Source organism: Eupeodes corollae, chromosome 1 (assembly GCF_945859685.1).
Source record: "Eupeodes corollae chromosome 1, idEupCoro1.1, whole genome shotgun sequence".
NCBI lineage: Eukaryota > Metazoa > Arthropoda > Insecta > Diptera > Syrphidae > Eupeodes > Eupeodes corollae.
The window spans coordinates 117,648,479-117,670,592 of NC_079147.1; the positions used below are offsets into that span (position 1 = coordinate 117,648,479).

Below are 22,114 nucleotides of genomic sequence, written 5' to 3' on the forward strand. Positions count from 1 at the left end.
TAAGCGTAATCCTTTCACAAGAGCTTGTATGGATTTTAATAAATATGATTTTGTAATTGATCTTAATATTAATAGAAATGTTTTGAAACATAAATAAGTAAATTTGTTATATTGCTATATGTAAATTATGTACTTTATTTGTATGTTACGTTATTATTAGTCTAAATATAGTTTGTAACTTTTAAGACGAATAAATAAATAAATTATTGAACCTTTTGTTGCTAACTATAGTGTTCCCCTGGTAGGTCATGTTGGGCTATTTTTTGTTCATCATGAGTTAAGCATCTTGCACATACTTTTCTCCATATTTTCCTCTGTCATGATCTTTCACACAAAAAAAAAAACAAGAGTGGTATAATTTTGGGGTAAGTTGCGGGCGAACAATTTATTCGTAGCATAGCAGTGTGGTTGGTATGTGGACGCGAATATGGAGTTTGACAGTGCGTAGTAACCAAACTGCAATTTGTTACTACCAATTTTTTTTTTTAAATGTTCTTGTTTTAGATAACAAAATTGAAAATTTTACTATCCTAACATTAGTGTCAATTGGGTTCTTATAATTTAAATGTGTTTTTGTTTGGAATGAACTTTTTGAAATGGGTAAAATCACGTTTGTTCGTCGATTCGTTCATTCTTTGTTCGCTCTCTCGTGCAGGGCCCTATAAAACGACGGAACGTCATGTCTGCGATGAAATTAAGTTTAAGTTTGTTATGATGACATGAAGATTTTTAAAATATCATAGTGTACACATGCTCGTATTCTTTTACAAGCCAGTCGAACAGTATTTCACATGGAGGTAACTTTTAAGCCAAGTTCCGAATCTTACTATAAAGAATTTATCGGAACAGATTTTAATATTTCACAAGGTGCAAGAAAAGGAGATCCTCTCTCACCAGCAATCTTTCCTGCAAAGGGTGTTGTTTGAACAGAATAACACAAGCACGAAGGATTACATTGAAATCGCCGTCACAACTATCTCACCGTACGGAAAATGGTATACATGTCTTTGGATAGTTTTGGACAACGCATCGAATTGGCTGGAATCCGAATTACTATCCAGACTTTGGCTCCGAAAAATAAAACAGATATGAATGATGCACCATTTCACCACGAATTTAAGCCACATGTAATTCAAATCTGTATTAAATCACTGATCGTACTCTGGTAGAAGTTAATAGGCAATATTATTCCGTACAAAAACGGCTAGACCATTATAAGAAAAGAATAATGTCGCAGAACTATAACCGCGAAGGTTAAACTCCGAATAATCGTTTTTTTTTTTAACCTGAGTAGCTTGGTGCCAAAACCACTGGCCAATTGTTACTATACTGAACACAATAATTACCAGCCATCACAATACACAAAAAAGAAAACCAAAACGAGACAGTTAACTATGCAGAAAATTTTGTTTGGGTACCAAAACTTCACAGTCGCTATTTAGTATTAGTGTTGTGCCTTAATGGCAAATTTAAACTGATCCGCTCCTGAGCCGCAAAAAAAATTAAACGATTTATCAAATGTTTGGTGCAGTTGTTATGCGAAAGGAAACTCGCTGTGTTGTTTTATTTATTTCACTGCACTGAGACTTTTTTAATTTTTGTATTCTGTATAGATAGCTGTGTAAATTTATTATGAAAATTATGCCCTGAAGTTTAGCTGTGTAAAAATTATTATGAAATTGATGCCCTGAAGTTTATTAGAATATTTTTTAGGGCCACATGCGGCGCGTTGGTGATTTTTTGTTATCGGACTTGCCGGGGGGTTGATTGTCCTTAAGTTTTTTTGTTTGTTGTGTCGTGCAAATCTGTAACACTATACCACGCATGTGCTCGAGGTTCGATGCAGATCCTTAGGCTACCAATAAGAAACATGCGTTTAAAAGTGTTTTTTCTAGTTCAAATCAAAACAAAAGGCTGGGATGCCACCCACACTGATAACCCATCCCGTCTATCGATTTGTCTTGCTTAAAAGTTTGTACATAGGTTTTCATATTTTGTCAAAATAGTTGTTAATTGAATTATTCTTAAAAAAATACAAATTACTAACAATATTTTACATATGAAACAAGAGTTGGATTTCAAAATCTATTTTAGTGAAAGAGATTTGTATTCGAAAACCAATTTTTACCAACTTTCGTAGCATATCTTAAAAAAAATATTTCTTCTATACAAATTGGAGGAATGAAATTAATTTAAAGTCAATATCTTCAATTATTCGGAAGATATCGAGAACAGTACTATTTTTGAGTACAATTTTTTATAGATTGTATTTTTTTATAAAAAAAACTATTGGATCTTTATAAAAAAAAATTACCGAATGTCGAAAGCAATATTTAATGTGAGAAAAAAGTAGAAGACTTGTAGCAACTATATAATTCACAGTAGCTCTATGTAGCTCGGATTACATGGAATCTCGATTTATTCGAGAAAATGTGCGTCAAGAAAAGGTGTAATGGTCATCTTCTGATGAGCCCAACCATTGCATCGGGGTGAAACGCATATATGCACATTTATGCTGGTTTACATTTATTTTCATTTTTTTTATTTATTATTTTCATAGTTTTTTAGGCTGTTCTTTGTTTTTATTAGAAAAACAGTTAGTTCATTTTTTCTCCAAATTTTACCAGACGTCGCAAACCATATTTCGTTGGACAAAATTATTTTGGATATAAAATCTGTTTTTGTTCGTAAAATATTAGAAGTGAAAAATATATTTTTTTTGTTTTTTTTTTGATTTATCAAAAAACGTTCATTGGATTTTTGTCCAAAAATATATTAGTTTGGTATCACGTTTAAATATATAATATAAAATTTATTTCAAGTTTCAAAATGATCACCTGTTTCTTAAATTGGTATATGGTAAAAAAACCACCACTACTATGGTAAAAAAAACTACCCACTCAATTTTCTTGAGAGCCTTTTCTGCTTTTTTTGTATTATTGTCTGAAGATATAACAAAATTTATTTGAAGTCGATAACTCTTCTGGTTCTTGAGTTATGGACGACAAAAAAAAACTTAGCGAACGTACGGACGTACGTTTATACGCACGCACTGATAAAATTCTTTTATTTTGACTCTAGGGACCTTGAAACGTAGAGAAATGACACAATTTTCAACTAGACAAATCGGACCGATTACAATATGGGCACTTAACAAAGAGAAAAAGGTATCCTCCTATTGTGAAGACAACAAAAAATCTAATAATTGTATACCCCTTTAAATTCATCTCTATTCGGTAAACAAACTGATATTTAAATCGTCGATGAATCTCCTTTGTCTTCTGATTTCAAACAAAAAAACCTAAAATACTTTCAGTATGCGTTCTACAACAAAATATTGAATGCGTGCATAATTTGTTAAAACTATTGAAAATCTTTAATTATACCTTTACAAAAATTTACATCGGAATCAAATTAAAATGTGTAACCTTTGAAATATATCAAAAAGTTTGTGTAAAAATTGGTTATTTTACACTCATGACCTGTCATTTTGTATGGTTCAAAGTAATACAATAAATTGTATACAATTATCAATTACATGGTCATGGTGAACAAAATTGCCACTAAAAAACACAATGTGGTATTTTCGAGAACAATAAGACGAAAGAATGTAAATCAAATGGAAGTTTTCTGATTCCTCTTACGTTAATCGCACACATTTTTTTGATGTTTAAAATAAACTATCTGCGAAAAATAAATCTGGTGTTATGAATAATCGAAACTATCAGGAACCAAAATCGACGATATTTACAAAAAAAAATTGAATACTTCTGCGCGTACAATAGCTGCACAACTTATAGAACTAAAAACAAAAGCAAGAAAAACTTCAACCCTAACTTTTGGTCGAACATCAAAACCGATTTTGAGCAACTAGCCAACTCTGGAATTCTCTTTAAGATGGAGAATATCAATTATCTCATGGCGAAGATGATCACCCTTCTTAACAATGAAACTCAAAAAAGATCAATTGTATTCCACAATTATAGCATTTACATATCTATGTTTAGGTAAATGATGATTAATACAAGCTTAAATATAACATGTTGGAATGCAAATAGCATTCGGAATACATCTTAAGAATTATTTGTTGTCCTAAGCAAATATAACATTGGTGTATGTCTTGTTCGTGGTTATAAAAGAGAAATTAGATATAAACTGCTTTCGTTTATAAATAATACAAAATAGAAAACATTGGATTTTTTGGTCTTTTTGTTTTTGGAATGCAAATAAAAAACGTATTTCATTCTTTTAACAACGTTTTGTAAATGTTCCTTACTTCCTGCGAAGATTCTGTGATATAAGTGTCAATTCTGTCTGGTCCCATAACAGAAAACATTGGAGTTGAAATAGCATTTTCTTATGCTAATTTACTCAATATGTTTTCGATGATATGATTGAAAAAATTAATTTCAAAGGTTTGTTTCAGTAAATGATACTTTTTTGAATGGTGGTGATCTTAAGTGTAGACACCGAAGTTGAAGATGTGTCAAAGTTAATGCTTGGGGAAACATTTTATAAGACGTAAAATTAAATGCATTTTTTTCATATCCCATATTTCCCAAATCGTACATATAACAAATATGTTTAGCCAGCCCTTTACAAATATTAATGAATTATGTTGAATCCATCTACCTGTTTAATGCAGTGTTATATGGTTCACTTATTCAAAATGAAAACTTTGTCTAAAATAAAATAAATAAATAAATCAGGTGATACAACAGTTCGTTGAGAATTAGGGCCTAGTGATTTCCAACTCTCAACCAGCGTTACCACCTTACTTCAATTGAAGTAGATCCACTTATTTTCTTCAATAAAAAAATTTAAATCTACTTCCTACCTCGCACCATCACCAATGGGCAACCCACTATCTCCGACTATTGCAAATCTGGTTTTGGACCACGTTTTAGATCAAAATGAAATGGGGTGGCGCAACAGTCCGTTGTGAACCAGGACCTAGTGACTTACAACTCTCAACCATTCCTGTGTGCGAGTACAGTTGTCAGGAATGGAAGGGACCTACAATTTAAGGCCGAATCCGAACGGCTAGTTTGAGAAAGCACTTTTTCATGACAAGAATTACTCTCGAAGGATTTGTCAATTCCTCGCAAGAGGCAGTACCCGCGATATATTTTATTTTTTTTAATTAAGGTGGCACAGGTAGGGATTGAACCCAAGACCCCTTGCATGACAGTCCAATCCACTAACCATCATGCTACGGGTACTACGTTTTAGATGAATGTTTAAATAACATCGAAGAAAAACTTGCGTTCAAAGCAAAATATGTTGACGACATATTTACAATTTACATGGATAAAAGAAACATAGACAAAGTACTAAAAATTCTAAACGGATTCCATCCAAAAATTCAATTCACAATAATTGAAAATGAGGTCAACAAAACAATATCTTTCTTATATGTATGTAAAAATCTACCGTGAAGAAAATCGTTTGCTTTTCGACTGGTATCAAAAACCAACAGCATCTGGAAGACTAATTAATTTCCGATCAAACCAAGCAAGGCATATTATTATTTATACTGCGTCCAACCTCGTGAATAAAATTTTCAAAATAAGTAATGTACGATTCCATGTCGCCAATGAGAAAAAAGTCATTATCCTTCTACCATAATTCCGCGAGAAAATATTGATGAATCCGTTAGAACGCACCACAAAACCGAAAACTGATAATTTTCAGAAGTTCGCCTTGCTTTCAAATCAAACAAAACACTTCATCATTGTTTTACTAAACTCAAGACGAAACCTGGCTAGTCATTCCGTAATTTCCGAAACGATAATCGTCAAAACGATTATCATTAACGATATCGTCAATAATTTGCTTCACGTAACTTCATCACTATCGTATCGTTCAATCGTTTTCAGTATAAGTTCGTTGAGTATATTATACTATGACTGAAATGTCAAAATGAACTCAACGAAAGATAATGCTTATTCAATAGCTTGAAAATATTATTAAACTTGTTTTTTTTCTATGAGAAATTTTGAAAATTTGCAAAAAATGTGTTGTTAATAAACATGCCACCTATTTTGTGATGTTTATTGTTATTGTCACTTTTTGTGTTATAATTTGTTGCCGCCGAAGATAAAACAATAATATCAAAATGTTTGTCCAATGTCTGATATTTTTGTAAATCAGCTGCAGTAATAAACCCAATTTGGTCCAAGGGAAGGAAGTGAATACTTTATTTAAACCACAGGGAACATAACTTGGCTTCAAAAATATTTTTTGTTTCCAAAACTAATTTGGATTATTGCTTTGTGCAAGAGCGATAAAAAAATCGTTGCCTGTCGAATATATCAATGTTCCTACGCCCCAAAGTTTCAATAGTTACAAGAAATACAATATTGATATTATGTATGTAGAACGACAACCGTCTGGAAAATTTATTGTTTATAATATCAATTAAGAGAGATTACTAAGGTTTTGTATAAAAATGCGTAACCGAATTCATTGTATTTTTTTGAGTTTTTATTTTTATTTTGTAACAAAACTAAACTACACCGAAACTTTGAAATGAAAATTAATAGCAGACGATACCTACTTAGCGATCGTGCAAACGCTATATCGTTTTGACGATATCACTTTGACGACGTCTTACGTGAAGTGAGACTATCGTCGAAACGCTTTCGTCTAGCGATTATCGTTTTACGGAATGACCCCCCTCATAAGGACAAACAAACAGATGTGATCTACAAAATTAACTGCAATAGTAAATCAAATGAACCGTGCCTCCTGTGTAATATTGGGACCACAAAACAACTTCTTATACAACGCATCTCAAATCATAAGTGCGTCATAAAAGTAAAAAAAGACAGCCCTGGCCAGTCACAGCATTGAAAGCGGTCGTTCTTCAAACTTTGAAGACGTGGAAGTTCTACAGACAGAGAAACATGTTTCGAAACGATACACGTTAGAAACATTACATTTTGTCAGTAAAAAAACATCATTAACCGAAAGCAAGACATGCAAAACATTTCTGCTGTATATTGCTCTCTTCTCTCTTTTTAAATGTAATTTGTGCTTTATTCAATTTAGACTCAACTTCATTCTTTCCTATAGTGCTAATTATATTTATTGTTTAATTTTTAATTAATATTAATTAAATTGTATCCCATTGATGTAACTAAGATCATTTGTATTTTTGCTTGTGTGAAGTTCCCCTGAAGAAGGCAGCAACCCCTGCCGAAATGTTTGCAATGTTAATGTAACTTGATTGTTTCATTGCGAAAATTACAGCGACCAAAAAAGCCGACGGAAAACTATACTTCCTCTAATCACAACTATTACACAAATTGGTCAATAAATTAACTTATTCATCACCAAAATATTGAAATGCACTTCATTTTTAAAGTCTGTGTTTCTACCTACTTCAATTCTAATAAAAATAGACTGAACCTACTTCTTTTATCGCTTTATTACTCTTGTATGTGGTCTCAAAATGTTCATAAAAATAAAAGAGAATTAAAAATCGCTTGAATCTTTGCATTTTTAGTGAGATTCTTTTTATCTATTGTATTCTAGTTTAAAACTTTTTTGATTTGTACTTGCAACATAAAGGAACTGTATGGCAAGTTTTGCATTCGTAAACAAATTTCGAACTCGAGATTTTAATAAAACATGACATTCCGATGGTAAAAAAGTCTGGTTTCTGATTTGTTTCAAACTAAAAATAACAGTAGTCCCAGTACAAATTTGTACGGTCAAAAATCGACAATTCGAACATAAAACAAACCTATGGATTATTTTTTAAATTCTCGCTAAAATTTTTGTTCTATGTTTGGCTTCTTTTAATATAAGAAAATATTTTTGTATGAAGTATCCACTATAAATCTTTATTTTGTTTTTGAGTTTTCTCATGAACTTAACTAATTTTTTTCTGAAAAATCTCTTGTACTGTTTCAATAATATTTGATGACAAAAATGTAATTGTTTTTGTATTTAATTTTTTTAAATATTAATTCTTTTTCGAAACTAGATTTCTTGAAAATGGGTCATTGTTGTTTAACAAAATTGAAATGCAAGACGTCTAATAATAGTTCTAAAAAACTGCATACCAAAAATATTTTAAAACTAATATGAAAATTTATACAACATTTTTTGCAGGTACATTTTAAATTTAAAAATACAGGAAATAGTTTTGATTAGACTTTTTTGATACATGAGCGAGTTCATGCGACCAAGTCCTGCATTTTATTTCTTTCCCATTTGTTATGTTATATGCATTCAATTGTGCTCTAGTGTTACTTTGGATTTGATTTTTTTATTTTCAATATGAAGTTTTTTATGTTCAAGTTGTCCAAAAAAAGATAAAGGGAGTTTTGTATTATGAATTCAATAACTCTTTCTTGTAGAACTCGTCATTTGCAATAAAAAAACTCTAAAGTTCTAAAGTCATTTCATCTGACCGCACAAGCCCAATCTTTGCGATCTCGATTAATTTAAGATATATTACATAAACATATTGAATTATATGAAGGCTTAAATTAGTTCTTTCATTCAAATATTGCGATTTAAAAATATGTAGAGTAATATGAAGAAGTTAATTTTTGATTTTTGACATCTACTTCCATTTTTCTCAATCTAGTTCGCTTTTTTCCTCAAATCTACTTTTTTGAGAAGTTGTAACGCTGCTCTCAACCATTCCTGTGTACGGGTAATTTTGTCAGGAACGGAAGGGGCCTATATTATTAAGCCGAATCCGAATGGCTAATTTGAGAAAGCACTTTTCATGACAAGAATTACTCTTGAAAAATTTGTCAAATCTTCGCAAGAGGCAGTACCCGTGAAAACACTTTACATAGATGGCATAGGCAGGGATCGAACCCAAAACCTCTGGCATGACAGTCCAACTCACTAACCATCATGCCATGGGTACGGGTAAAACTGGGTCATATGCTTCAAAAACTCTAAGCGGAGTAAATTCAAAGAAAAAGGTAGAGTTAAAATAAGATTTTTTAAATGAAGTCTGTAATGAGGATTTTAATTTTTAATTAGTGTCAAGTCAACATCAACATGTTCAAGTCAATATCAAAATGGTTTTCAATAATTTAATATTTTCTAAGAGCTTTGTATTAATACTTACATATCCAAAATAGAAATTTTGCAATAAAATATACCATAACTCTGGAGTGAGAAGATTAAAACAAAAAAATAGTATGGGATGGGAGTCTTTATCAACTCAGTTAGGAGGAAGGTGTAGTTATGCATAAAAGTGAATTCAAATACAGTTCAAAGATTGGCAATCAACGGCAACCCCTACATTATTCTCAAAAAAAAGAAATCCATTCTGAAGTAACTATTTAAAAAATATTTCTTCTGTCCCCAGGTAGTAGCAAAAAAAATAATTTTAAATCTCAAAGTTAAAAACCACTGACAAATTATTTAAACAAAACATTTTTATATTTTTATTTAATTGAATACTAATATTTCAGTAATCAATTTATTTATCAATTATTGACTTAACACCAAAAAGCCAGATCTTAAAAGTGTTTGTTTCCGAGAAAAGAAAAATGAATTACATTTGCTTTAATTCTTTTAAGTCAAATAGTCTTTTTTCAGGCCATAAAAAGCCGTTTCCGAATAGTAGAATTTAAGTGTTAATGACGTTGGTCTTACGAATATTACAGGTTTTCGAGCATGCATTTCCATCTTGTGTAAAATACTATATAAAACGCTTGAATTCGGATTTTACATCCAGGAGAAATTTAATTAAGTAAATATATACAATTTATAAAGCATTATTTCATATCATTATGCTTTACGGTTCGTATGTGGGGGGTAATTGAGCCAAACTAACACCTACTTACAATAAAAGAAGACAACATAATGTTTTAAAAACGATGTTTAATCTGCTCTTATTACCGAAATCGTTCGAGGTAAAAATTGGGGTTTGTTTCTCAACAAACATTTTAAAACTCAATTTTTTTTTTAATTCTTTTTACTGGCTCTATCGAACCGGAAGTAGATTTTAAAAGCCCTAAATTATAAATAAATAAAGATAATACATTTTTACACAATTAATTACCGGAATTTTAATATACGAATAAATAGTTATAGCTACGAATACGAATTTTTTCAACTTAAAAGCATTTAAAAAGGTACAAATTTCGTTGCCGACCAAACTTAGTCCTTTTTTTTTTTAATTTGTTTAAAACATTTTGTCTACTAACTCCAGCCTTATGTTAACAAAAAATTCAATTTCTCAAAAACTATGCGAGCTAAAAATGTTTGGTTTGGGCAACATATTAGCATTTAATTAGCAACCATTTCTGAGATTAAATGATTCTTACTCCGCCACAAATTTTACGCCAAAGTACCTAAGGGACCTTTTTTATAAATATCATTAGTAATACAATTTTAAAGGGGGTTGGTTTTGCCTGTGTTGTGCGCCTTCTTTTCTACCCATGCTAGTTGTTTTATATGCTAGTTCGTTTTTTTATTTGTTAATTAAATGGCTTCAACCAAAATATTATACTCGAAATATCAATATTTTTAACAAAAGTAATCTAAAAAAAAGTTTCCATCATCATCATTCTAAAAAGTGCATAAAGAAAACAATCCGAGAACAAAAAGAAAACAAATAACAAAACAATGATAAGCTACACAGCAAGCACAGTATAGTACAGTGAGTACCATCCTTACTCTTCGCATAGTTGAGCTGCCTAGTTTGTGCATTGGGTTCTATTATGAATGAAATTAATGTATATGAACGTTAGGCGTCCACAGATTATTGAATTAATGTTTTGCAACACATCAATATTGTCGCCACTGCTAAGGCATTCCACGGGTATCGAAAAGTATTCAGTTACATTTTTGTCTTCATTTTATTTGTTTTGGGTTTTATTATTTTTTTGTTTACAACGACTGGTCATTTTAGGGTAGAGTATTGTAATATTCGTGGGCTAAGGGCGAATTTTCTGTTGGCATACCGTCATACTGTTTCAAATAGGCCAGCTGTTTTGGCACTCTAAGTGAAACCCAAAAAGGTCAGGAGTCCGATCCTACTGATTTTTTATGCATGGTTATAGTTTGGTTCTATTATTCTTTTCCCATACCATGGCCTCGCCGCACCGTATACATTGGGAATGATTTTGCTTATCAGCTCTAACTACAATATGGTCTTTACTCCAAATCTTTTTTCTATGTTATGTGCTTTTAGATTTAAGTTAATATGCATATTATTCTTTATTGCTTCCTTTCATCAAGACCTAATCTAAATAGAGTATCAACTTCTCGTCAATTTGATGCTTTGTGTGATTTAATTCAAATAATTGTTTTTTTTTTCTATCCTCGCAGTGAAATCGTTGTTATGGCACGAAATTCTTCAGACAAAACCAGAAGGAGTGTGTATTGAGATCTTCGCCGAGTTTAACCACCAAACTCAGCTGTTAAACGGGCCCACTGGAATATCACTTAACTAAGCTTTTCAAAGATTTACGAATTTGTACTTAAAATTAACAGTAAGCTTATAATACGAAGAAGTAATGTTGAAATACATATACATAGGTAACAATGAATGTTTTCACTAAGCTATTAAGTAGTTCAACCTTTGACAAGTTCAACCGTAATACTCGCGCTTCTAGGAATGCTCATCGGTATACCCTTGAGCCCAACTTCGGTCGTAATGTCAATTATAGAGATTCGTTCTTTAGCCGTACTACGCGAATGTGGAATTCCTATAGAATTATTATAGAAAAAAAGCAAATGTTTCTTTGCTTAAGGTAAAATTTCACTAACCGACGAATCATTCAAATAGTTTTATGCATTTTTTAATAGACGATGCAAAAGTTCCGTTGTTAATTATAATAAGAGAAAATATCATTAAATAATCTAATAATTAATCAATTTTAAAAAAATTAGAGTTCTTTAGAGTTTATACATATTTTTTTACGAAAATTTAAAACGATGATAAAACGCTTAATTAAAATGGTTTTATCAATTGTTTAGGGGTGCAAAAATTGTGTGAAGGTTTTTTTGTTATGAAATGAAGGTTTTTGATTTATGAAAAAATACACATTTTCGATAAAAAAAATTAAGTTTTCATTGACCCAGCGGAATCGAAGGTAACGAACGTTGTAAAATCAAATTGTTTATATATTGTGGACAAAGATATGATCAAAATACTTACATTTAAGAATAGATACAAGAAAACTATACACATCAAGTAGGTATTAATTATGTTGTAGCTTTTTTGTATTTATAATAATTACATTCTCTGTCGCTTACAATAAGTGATGAAAGAACTCAAAAAGAAGCCCAAATCGGGACCACTTTTAAAGTGTGATTTAAAGAAAAAAATATATACCTACATATGTACGTAGCTAAAGTTAACGAAGTGTTGCTTTCATATCTAACTTCCCCAACTAAAACAGATTCATCATACCCATAATAGTTCAATTTTAATTTTGAAATTGAATAGGAAGTAGGCACCTATCTGAATGATGTACCTACATAGGTACGAGTATATGAACCATGTACATTTAATATTTTCTAACATGTCTTAAAGTTTATATTACTAATGCAATAGTTGAGAAACATTTATATATGAGGATAATGAACGATATACATATGTACCTGTAGGGATATTATAGTCTAAAATAAAAAATCTTTCCTATTGTCAGTTTATAGCAAATAGATAAATTTGCAGGTTATAGGTTATAATATCAGTAAGTACTAGGAACATCTTTTTTACACATTGTGGGCATTGTATTATTATCTTACTCTATTATCTTTCTACTTATGTCAAATGATGGAACGTTTGAGAGCTTACCTACATTTCTTTCGGAAGGTAATTATATTAATAAGTAATATGAAATTGATAAGGAACCTGAACAGTTGTAGTAAACAAATTTAAAATATAAACAAAAATAAAATGCTTAAGTACCTGCCTTTTTTGTATATATATCTTATCAATTCGAAAATACTCTTTCAAAACCAAACGAAAAACTCATCAACAGTAGTAAAACCCTACCTACTTACTTAGTTATATAAATAGCATTTTGGGTGAATATATATAAATGAAGACAAGACACATTTCAATTCCAAAATAAAACAGTTTGTAGAAGTCTACTGTGTTACTGTTTTAACGTACTATTTAAACGTGTGCAACACATCACCATCGAAAACGGAAGTGAAACACCCCAACACGATTGACGCTATGCTCATAGAACACTCCTTTTTCTCTGTCTTTCTTTTTCATTTTCTGTTTCGAACTTTATACCACGAGTAGCTCATCATCGTCTAGCAAAATACAACCCTCGATAACAACAAATGCCGTATTGTCAGTGCCCACTACATATAGGGGTGGGACTTAATAGGGGTTTTCCCACCTATCTTTGAAAATTTGAAAGAAGCGAACGTTAAATGTGTTTTCAGATTTTTTGGTTGATATCGCAATATTCATTTAGTGAATTCGATATTGGTGCTTTAGAAGACAGCGGTTGTTATGTTCGAAACGTTGACTAAAGAAATCACTTTTTTTTTTTGAATTAGTCAACTGTACCTATTGTATTCGAGTGTATAGCAACGCATTATAAGCTCGATAATGATATTGGATTAATTTATCAAATTCTAGAGCCGCTGCCGGGTCAACCACAAATTTTATAAGATTTGAAGGTCAACTTGTTTATGTTTAGTGTAAATATTATACTTAATCCTTTACAATATATTGTTAAAGGCAGTGAATACCTACAGACGCATAGGTGTTTGAATGTTCTTATTCTCTTAAATACAATTGCTTGAGTTTACATTTTCTTGTCTATGTATTTGGGAAACTTCCTATGCACAGTTTAACAGTGAAATATGAAAATATGTGGAGGTAGTTAAAAAATTTCGTTCACTTTCTGCATCTTAATTTGTAATCAAACAATATTTTACCCAAAGTGTTTTTCACCGAATGAATGTGTTTTCATACATTGTTGTTTCTTTTTATTTGTGTGTACATTTAAAAATAGTTGTGAGCTATTACAACATTTCAAACTCTAAATAAAACTGTGATAAATAGATTAATTGAATTTTGTCATAAAGCTGAATACTGGATAACTGTATGTTGTTTTACCTAGATAAAAACCAAATTCAAAATTAAATAAAGTTAAGTGGTAAGTTAATATATTCATATAAGATAATAAAAACATTGTTGATGGAAGTATATACCTATTTTCATCATTAATTAAAGTGAAATGCAATTTTCTCGAATATTTCAATTAGAGTTTTCTATAAGATTTAATTTGTATTTTTCAATTTTATTATCATCCTTAGGCCTTATATCCAATACACTTAATTACATTTTTTTTTTCTTCTAAATATGAACAGAACCTCATTTCTTCCATCGATTATAGGTATTAGAATAAAAAGGCGACGGCTTATTTGATTTAATTTGCCATACAGGTTGTCAGTGGAAAGCAGAAGGCTTGATCATACAGGAGACTTAAATCACTTTAAAGAATCCACTCAAATCTTTGCATTGCTGGAAATTCTATTGACCACAAATAGATTGCTAGACCGCGAATAGATTTTGACTGTTTAAAGTGAGAGGAGGCAAATTTTTTAACAAACAAGTTTTTTCTAGTTTTTACCTACTATCTTGTAAAACGGTTGTTCGTTTATGTTTGAAACTGACCTAAATGATATGTGGGCGAAGGATTCCCAAGTTAGTGGGTGACGTTGAACTGATTCCTTTCATTTGTTTTAACTTGCTTGGAGAGATAAAGTCAAGTTTTTATTAATTTTTGTTCTTTTTAAATACAAAAATTTGAATATTTGTTTCATGTTTATTCACAATATCGCAAATAAATATGTACATTATGTACAGAACGTTATACATAACATGTGCAATAAACATTAATTCTTAAATAATTACAACTAGGACACATTTTGTAATAAACGAAAGTTATTTTTCGGTTTTCAAAAAAAAGAACATGAAGGAAATTTTATTACATACTTTAAGGATGTTTACAGCTGTCAAATATCCTGAGATTAACTTAATAAAACGGAAGAAATGCGTGCATGATTTAAGAGACAAAAGAATTCAAATTAAAGAAAAAAGTTAAGTTAGTTTTAGGTAAATCAGTACAAATCTATAAATAAAAAAAAACAGGTGCGACCCACACTGATAACTTCCCGTGCCCGTCTATAAATTTACTAAAACTTTTTTTTTTAAATGTTTGCTAAGAGGATATCACATTTTTGTATCACTTTTTTTTACTTCATAACTTTTTATTATTTTTATAATATCCTGGGGGCTCAACATTTGTTCCATATTTAATTTTTAAAAACACTTACGCTCTTTCTACACATGCGAATGCTTTTGAAACAAATAAAGTTTCCCGTGCAGAGTCGGACACAGAGAAACATTAAATAAACATTTCAGAAGTCTTTCCCTGTTTCTATAAATGTTTATTAAATATTAATGTAACTGTTTTTAAATATTTCTAAAATGTTTCAAAAACGTTTCTTTGGTCTGGACTCACCTCAACATTAATACATTTGGCCGGTTGATATTTCTAAGATCTCAGAGATTTCTGAATTTAGTACTTATTTTTGAACATCATACAAAGTTTGTATTGCCTAAGATATCCTACTCTCCACTTAATTAATTAAGAATGAACACAAGTTTTAAAACCTGTTTTTTAGCAATACCTAAATTTTGAAATTTTAATAAATACCAGATGTAGAGTAGGCTCTCTTTAATGTAGGTAGGATATCATACATAATACATTATAGTTTTAAAAAATATAAAAAGTCTTTTCACGCAGAAACTAAAATACATTTATGGAAAAGTTATTTTTGTGTTTTATTAAATTTTCAAGAACTGTAAGACATTTTGTCATTTGGCAATTGTTATCTACAAAAATTAAATTAAAAGTCTTAAAATAGTTCTTAATAACGAAAAATTTGAAACAAATATTTTTATATATGTACATACAAAAAAAATTAACATTTTTAGATTAATAATTTAATTTTCAAAACATTTTCACTTGGAAATTATGAAATAGATTCCTGGATTTGAGAAAAGGCACGTTATGATATTGTTGGTGCTGTCATTATATTGGAATATTTCTTATTCTGCACTTAGGTTTCTTTGCATTTTCCCAACTAAAATAAAAATTAATCTATCTGGTCTGCTCTTTTTGAATTTGTTCATTAAATACCATCACTTCAAAGTCAGGTTATTTTTAATTTTTCTTAACAATTTCAATGAATTTTGCCACCTTTCTCCATCCTCTTGGACTTTTGCCATTTAAAAATGTCTTTTCTACATACTTTACAACAATATATCGAAATTTCTATCCGCGCCGGAGAGAGTTATTTTCCCCCAAAAAACTTCATGTTTGCCGCCCGCACTTATTTCATACAGTCTGCTTGCCAATTAGACAAGTGCTTTTCGCAGCCCTATCCTACAATATTTCGAAAAAACTCTCTTTTCCAAAAAGTCTTAATAATTTTCAGTGTGGATTTATTTATTTTATTTTAAATGATTAAATATTCTTTATGTTTAAGTTAAATTAATAAGTTACTTCTGTGAAAAAACAATTGTGAATACAGGAATACAAACGATGATTAAACATTGAAAAGCATAATTAATAATATATGTATTAATAGTTTTAATTCAAATCACAAGTTAGAAAGAGAAGGTATACATTTAGTAATAGAACATTCGTCAGAATAGCGAACTTCACAAGCTCGAACATTTCCGTCACTTTCAGTGAGTGCAATTTCTATAATTGCTAGCCTCCTAACAATGTGCGGTCTGGAGGAATCAAACACAAGCACGACATCATTTGACTGTAGTTGATATTCGACTGTACGAGTGGATTAGCAGAGTAAGGACTTAAGGAGGTTAAACTCAGCACACATTCTTTTGACTGATTTCTGGGACAAGTGAAGAAGCCCAAAAAAATTATGTTCATTGAAATTGTCCGTAGCAATAATTTAAGTGCGAGAAAGAAAAAAGTTGACACTTTGTCTAGACTTGGATTTCTTTAAAAGAATGAATAATTAAAGATGTGCTTATACCTATAGAAAAATTAAACCACATACAATTTAAGAAAGAATTGGTTTGAGACTATATTGTGATAAGAGCAACATCAATCCTTATGAAAATGGCGAGACCATTTTTGGAAAAGAATACTGCTACCAAACTATTCTCATGAATACAACACTTGGCAGAATCGGAACCCTCACCTACAAAGGTTTCAGTCAGTGCCAAAACTCATCCCACCAACCATGAATAATAAAACAGTCAACTCTAAATTTATCAGCCATTGCAATGTTACAAAAAGTAAGAAATCAAACAGACGCCGAAAATCTGTGATAAATCACAAGAATTACACAATTCTTTACAATGGAAAACACTACTAGTGTTATGCCTTGACAGTAAGGTTAAATTGGTTCGGTAATACTAAACATTTGTAATAGCATTACTAACACACAAAAATCATTGAGAGTAGCTTAAATACTTTCTAATACAAACTAACTAGACATAAGAAAATTTCAAAATTTCATCTGTAATTTAACAGCCAATATACCTGAAATACAACAGCTTAGAGTCGTCTTGGATAAACGTTTAATACTAATTAATTGTAAGAATGAACCATTCATAGTTAAATAAGTCTCTTTAGTTGAATCATGAATAAGCAATAAAATAATGGTCTTATTTTAACTTTTAACTTACTTAAGATGTCGTTATAGTCCTGTGTAAACTAGGAGCTCACTCAACAAACTGATCCATCTATCTCGGTAACTATCTAGATGTCTCCAGTCATTTTCAACTTTTGCACGCCACTTGCTCCATGGTATTCTTCTACTGTGCTGTTCTGTGGGTGTCGATTTGAAGACTTTCTGGGCCGGTGGAGCATTGCTTTCCTCTGCGTGACCCAGCTATCTCAATCTTTGCAGTTTTATCCTTCTGGATTAGTCTATTTTGTTGTACAGCACGTGCAGCTTGTTGTCTCTATCGTCTCCTCCACTCAACTTGTATGCATACGGGATCGTAGATCAACTTTTCGTCGGAACGACCCAAGGTGCATTCATCGACTTTTGCAATAGTCCAAGCTTCTGCACCGTATAGAAGGACAGGGATGATGAGAGTATTATATAGCGACACTTTGGTTGTTGAAGAGAGGGCTTTACTACTTAATTGTATGAGTAATTCTTGGTTTGAGATAAGCGCTGGTAGACTACCTCAAAATTCGGTGTTGTATGCCCTTTCCTCATTACCGCATGTAATTTGTTGGCCCTTATTAACGGCTTAATCCATTTTTGCCGTCTCTTTCCCAATACTCACCAAAGCCTCATTGACGTCACTATTATGTAAATGTCATCAGCTTATGCCAGTAATTGACAAACTTTTGAAAGATAGTGCCTCTAGTGTTGCCTTGAGAGCTCTACACTATTTTTTCAAGGACGATGTTAAAGCAATCGCATGGCAGTGCATCACCTTGTCTAAACCCTTTTTTGACCATAAAAGGTTCGGTTAAGTAGTTTCCAACCTTTATGGAAAAGCGTGAATACCAAAACTAGAATGGGTCTATATGATTTGTGTCTTTAGATGAATTAATATGCTGCCTTGAAATCGATGAAAAGATGGTGGGATTTGATGTTATTGGGTTTTCCAGGATCCACCGCAGTGAGAATACTTTATCGACTTTAGACTTCTCTGATGTTAAACCACAATGATAAGGACCTATCAGATTGTTGACGATAGGCTTTTAACGGTCACATATAAAGTCGGAGAAAATTTTGAAAACGATTTCAAGGAGACTAATTTCTTTATATTGATGCAGTTTAGCGAGTCTTTTTCAGTGAACGGTAAGAATTACAGATTACTTGGATCATGTTCCTAACCAAATTAAAAAGTTCGATCTCGGGATCTGTTCCAGTGACTTCGGTTTAGATATGGCAATATTTACTACGTCTAATTCGGGAAGATGGAAAACCTAAACTAAGCTATTAAGTATAAACCTTATAAAAAAAACAACAGTCAGTATCTACAGTTTGAGAACTCGATCTCAATGACTATGGGATAGCAAATCCCAGAACCATCCATTAATTTATATATAATTTAGGTCAAATCATCTAAAAAAGTATGTAGAACACAGAGATGAGCGAAGAAACAACAAACCGGTCTTTGTCTTCTCCTTTTTTCTAAAGAAATATAAAAGCTTCTTGATGCCTGCGTACTTCACGCTGAGTATCAGTTACTAAACAGTAAAAAAAAAGATTGAGAGTAAGTATGCTAAAGTTTACTCAAATCTACGCAACTGTGGTTAGATTACTAAAATGGAAGTGTTTGCGGATCGTGAATTTGGGCTGATTTTAGATTTTTGGGCAATGAAAAACGAATTTCCGTCCTAGCGCGAAAGGTATTTCTGCTCAGAGCATACATATATATGTACGTATGAATATATGTGACTTTGTTTAATTTTACTTCAATAACAAGTTGAAAAGGTTACAATAAAAAAAATATATGCATATAAAGACATATGATCAAACAAAATATCGCCCAGGCGTTTAACGAAAATCGTGGTTCGTTCATTAAAAAATCTCACATGGTTATTGCTACCATCCATGCAAGTTGCTTAAGTACAAGTGAAATCATCATATCTGATAAAGAAATTCTTGCAAGAACAAAAAGTTCAATTTACTTCCCCTATAAAACAAAGCCGTTCCATAGAAAAAAACTAAAATAAAGAAATTACTTGGAAAAGAAAACAAAATAACTCCTTATCCCAGGGGATACAAAAACCCGAAAAAAATAAACCTAACAAAAAGAAAAACTTAACCTACAGAAAAAAGAGGAAAAAATACTTACCCCACACTAAGAAAATAAATCATCAAAAATAAGAAAATACCCTATACAAAATTCTGAAAGAAACAAAAAACCAAATAATTTGCACCAAACTGCGAAACGACATAAACCAGAATCCAGATCATCTTTACTCCTATCATTGTACTAATCAACCACCTGTAAACTCTGACGAAATTATCTCCATCCACAACCATATTCTTTCGGTCCACAAGTTTCATCATGCACATTTTATGCTTAAATTTATTATTTTCTTTAATATTTATAAGTACATGCAGTGCATTTCAGTCTTATGAAATTGTTACAGTCTTGAAAACAAAAGTCAAATTAGCAGATACCACAATTTCTTACTAGATTTTTCTTTTAAGAGAATTTCATTGGATTTGAAATCTTCGGTCGATTTGATGTCGTTTATTTTTATAGCCCACAGCCAGTTCGGTGTATTTAAATTTAACTAAGTCCTTTTTAAAGTTTTTTTTTTTCAGATATGCCACAGGGTAAAGCACTATCTGATATCGAAAAAGGTAAAATTTAGACTCTTAATAAAAAGAACGTGAAAACTAGCAGAAGCCGTCGGGTTATTAATTTTTTTTTTTTAATACAATAAGATATGAAACGCTGCGCTGCTAGAAATTCAACTGTAAGTTGCGTCAATTAGAGCGAAATTCAAACTTGTATCGTTCTTAAATGAACCACGCTCAACTTATTTAAGATCGTCACAAGGTAGCTAGGCTGGACTTAGCTAAAAATAATATGGATACTGATTGGAAATCTGTATACAAGTATTTAAAATAAAAGCTGGCCCTAATTTAGTGCACTCTTATTGGCGTGACTTACGGAAGGAACCGCAATTTATAGCCGACATTTTGGTAACCACTAGGTGATGATGTGGGGCACTTTTTTCTTTATAGTGGTGCCAAGAAATGAATTCTATTTATTAAAGATTTGGCCAGCATGCTCTCCCGATGTAAACCCTACTCAAAATCTTTCGAGAGTCCCTGTTGCGAGAAAATATGCAGAAAAAAAGGAATAGCTAAAATTGAGCAAAAACTTTTGGCAAACTATGTAACAAAAACTGGAGAAATTAAAGTACAATTGAAAAATTTTTTGAAATTAAGTTGTTGTTTCAATAAGTTGCCTGAACCATTGCTATAAATTTCTTTATTGATTTTTTTTTTAAATTGTGCATAAACGACATCAAAATTTAGTGGAAGTGGGTTATAAATGTGAAACGCACTGTAGATATCTATTGAACTATAAGTTTCTAACTATATTACACTTTTCTCAATTCCGATACTCATTCTTTTAGCAACATTTTATAGACAACAATAGGAACAGTTTTTTTTAACTTCTTGCATATTTTGGTTAAATATTTTTTTATTTCACCATTTACCTACTTGACATTAGTTTTGATATTGTATTATAATTCTTAAATTTGTAGGTTTGATTGTTGGTCGCACTCACAAAACATTTTAAATAATCCTGTTTTGTGTTTAAGGATACATTTTTAATATTGAAATAAATACATTTGGTTTAGGTGTGTATTTTTAGAATAGTTTGTTAGAATATTATGTTCCATTTAATAAAAAATGTTAGGTTTTTTAAACGGAAAACCTTTGGCTTTTCTTGAAAATCATTTCATAGGTTAATAACATTACTGAATGTTTTGAATTACTCCATTTGGTTCCATTCAGGGTTTTGAATTTCAAAATGAGTTTGGACTTAATATAGTCAGGAGTGGATGTGTCAAGCGATGGTAAGCTATGAAAACAAGAAGAGGCTATTTTTTCCGATGACATTCAGATTTTTAACTGAATTTAGGAGTATGCATTGATTTGATTTAATTTTGTATAATAGGTACCATCATTTTGGGGCTATTGGTAATAAGAATATATAATAGCCAAGGTTGTATCTCTAGGGATATGTGGCTGGGCATATCGTCAGAGATACACTTCCATCTCGCTCTCTCCTCATTAGAAGAGTTTAAAGTAAGTGTGGTAATTCAAGCCGAATTCGGGCTCTATTCGTATGAATCCGTTTATTTAGTTTTGTCTAACTATCTTTCCCAGCATGTTATAACATGACGAACTACCAGTGCTACCTCAGCAAGGACCTAATCCCGCACTGACGAGTTAGGTAATGCGATATGGTAGAATGCCCAGCGGTACCCTTTTCTAGCTGCTGCCGGGATCAGCCCATAGATTCTGTAAGCTATAGGTCGTAATGGTGATAAACGGAAGTAAGGCAGGGTTATGGATAAGCGCATTCTAACAATTCGCTATGAGTTCTGTT

At 31.3% G+C, this 22,114-nt stretch overlaps 1 protein-coding gene across 2 annotated transcripts in view; it reads left to right on the plus strand.

Moving 5' to 3' along the window:
• Window positions 1-13,436: 13,436 nt before the first annotated feature.
• The window catches only part of LOC129940554 (pituitary homeobox homolog Ptx1), a 115,735-nt gene continuing 107,057 nt past the window's right edge, over window positions 13,437-22,114 (plus strand). For both annotated transcript variants that reach the window (XM_056048931.1, XM_056048932.1), the window contains exon 1: window positions 13,437-14,114. The gene's annotated coding sequence lies outside the window, so the exon portion shown is untranslated. The remainder of the gene's footprint in view (window positions 14,115-22,114) is intronic.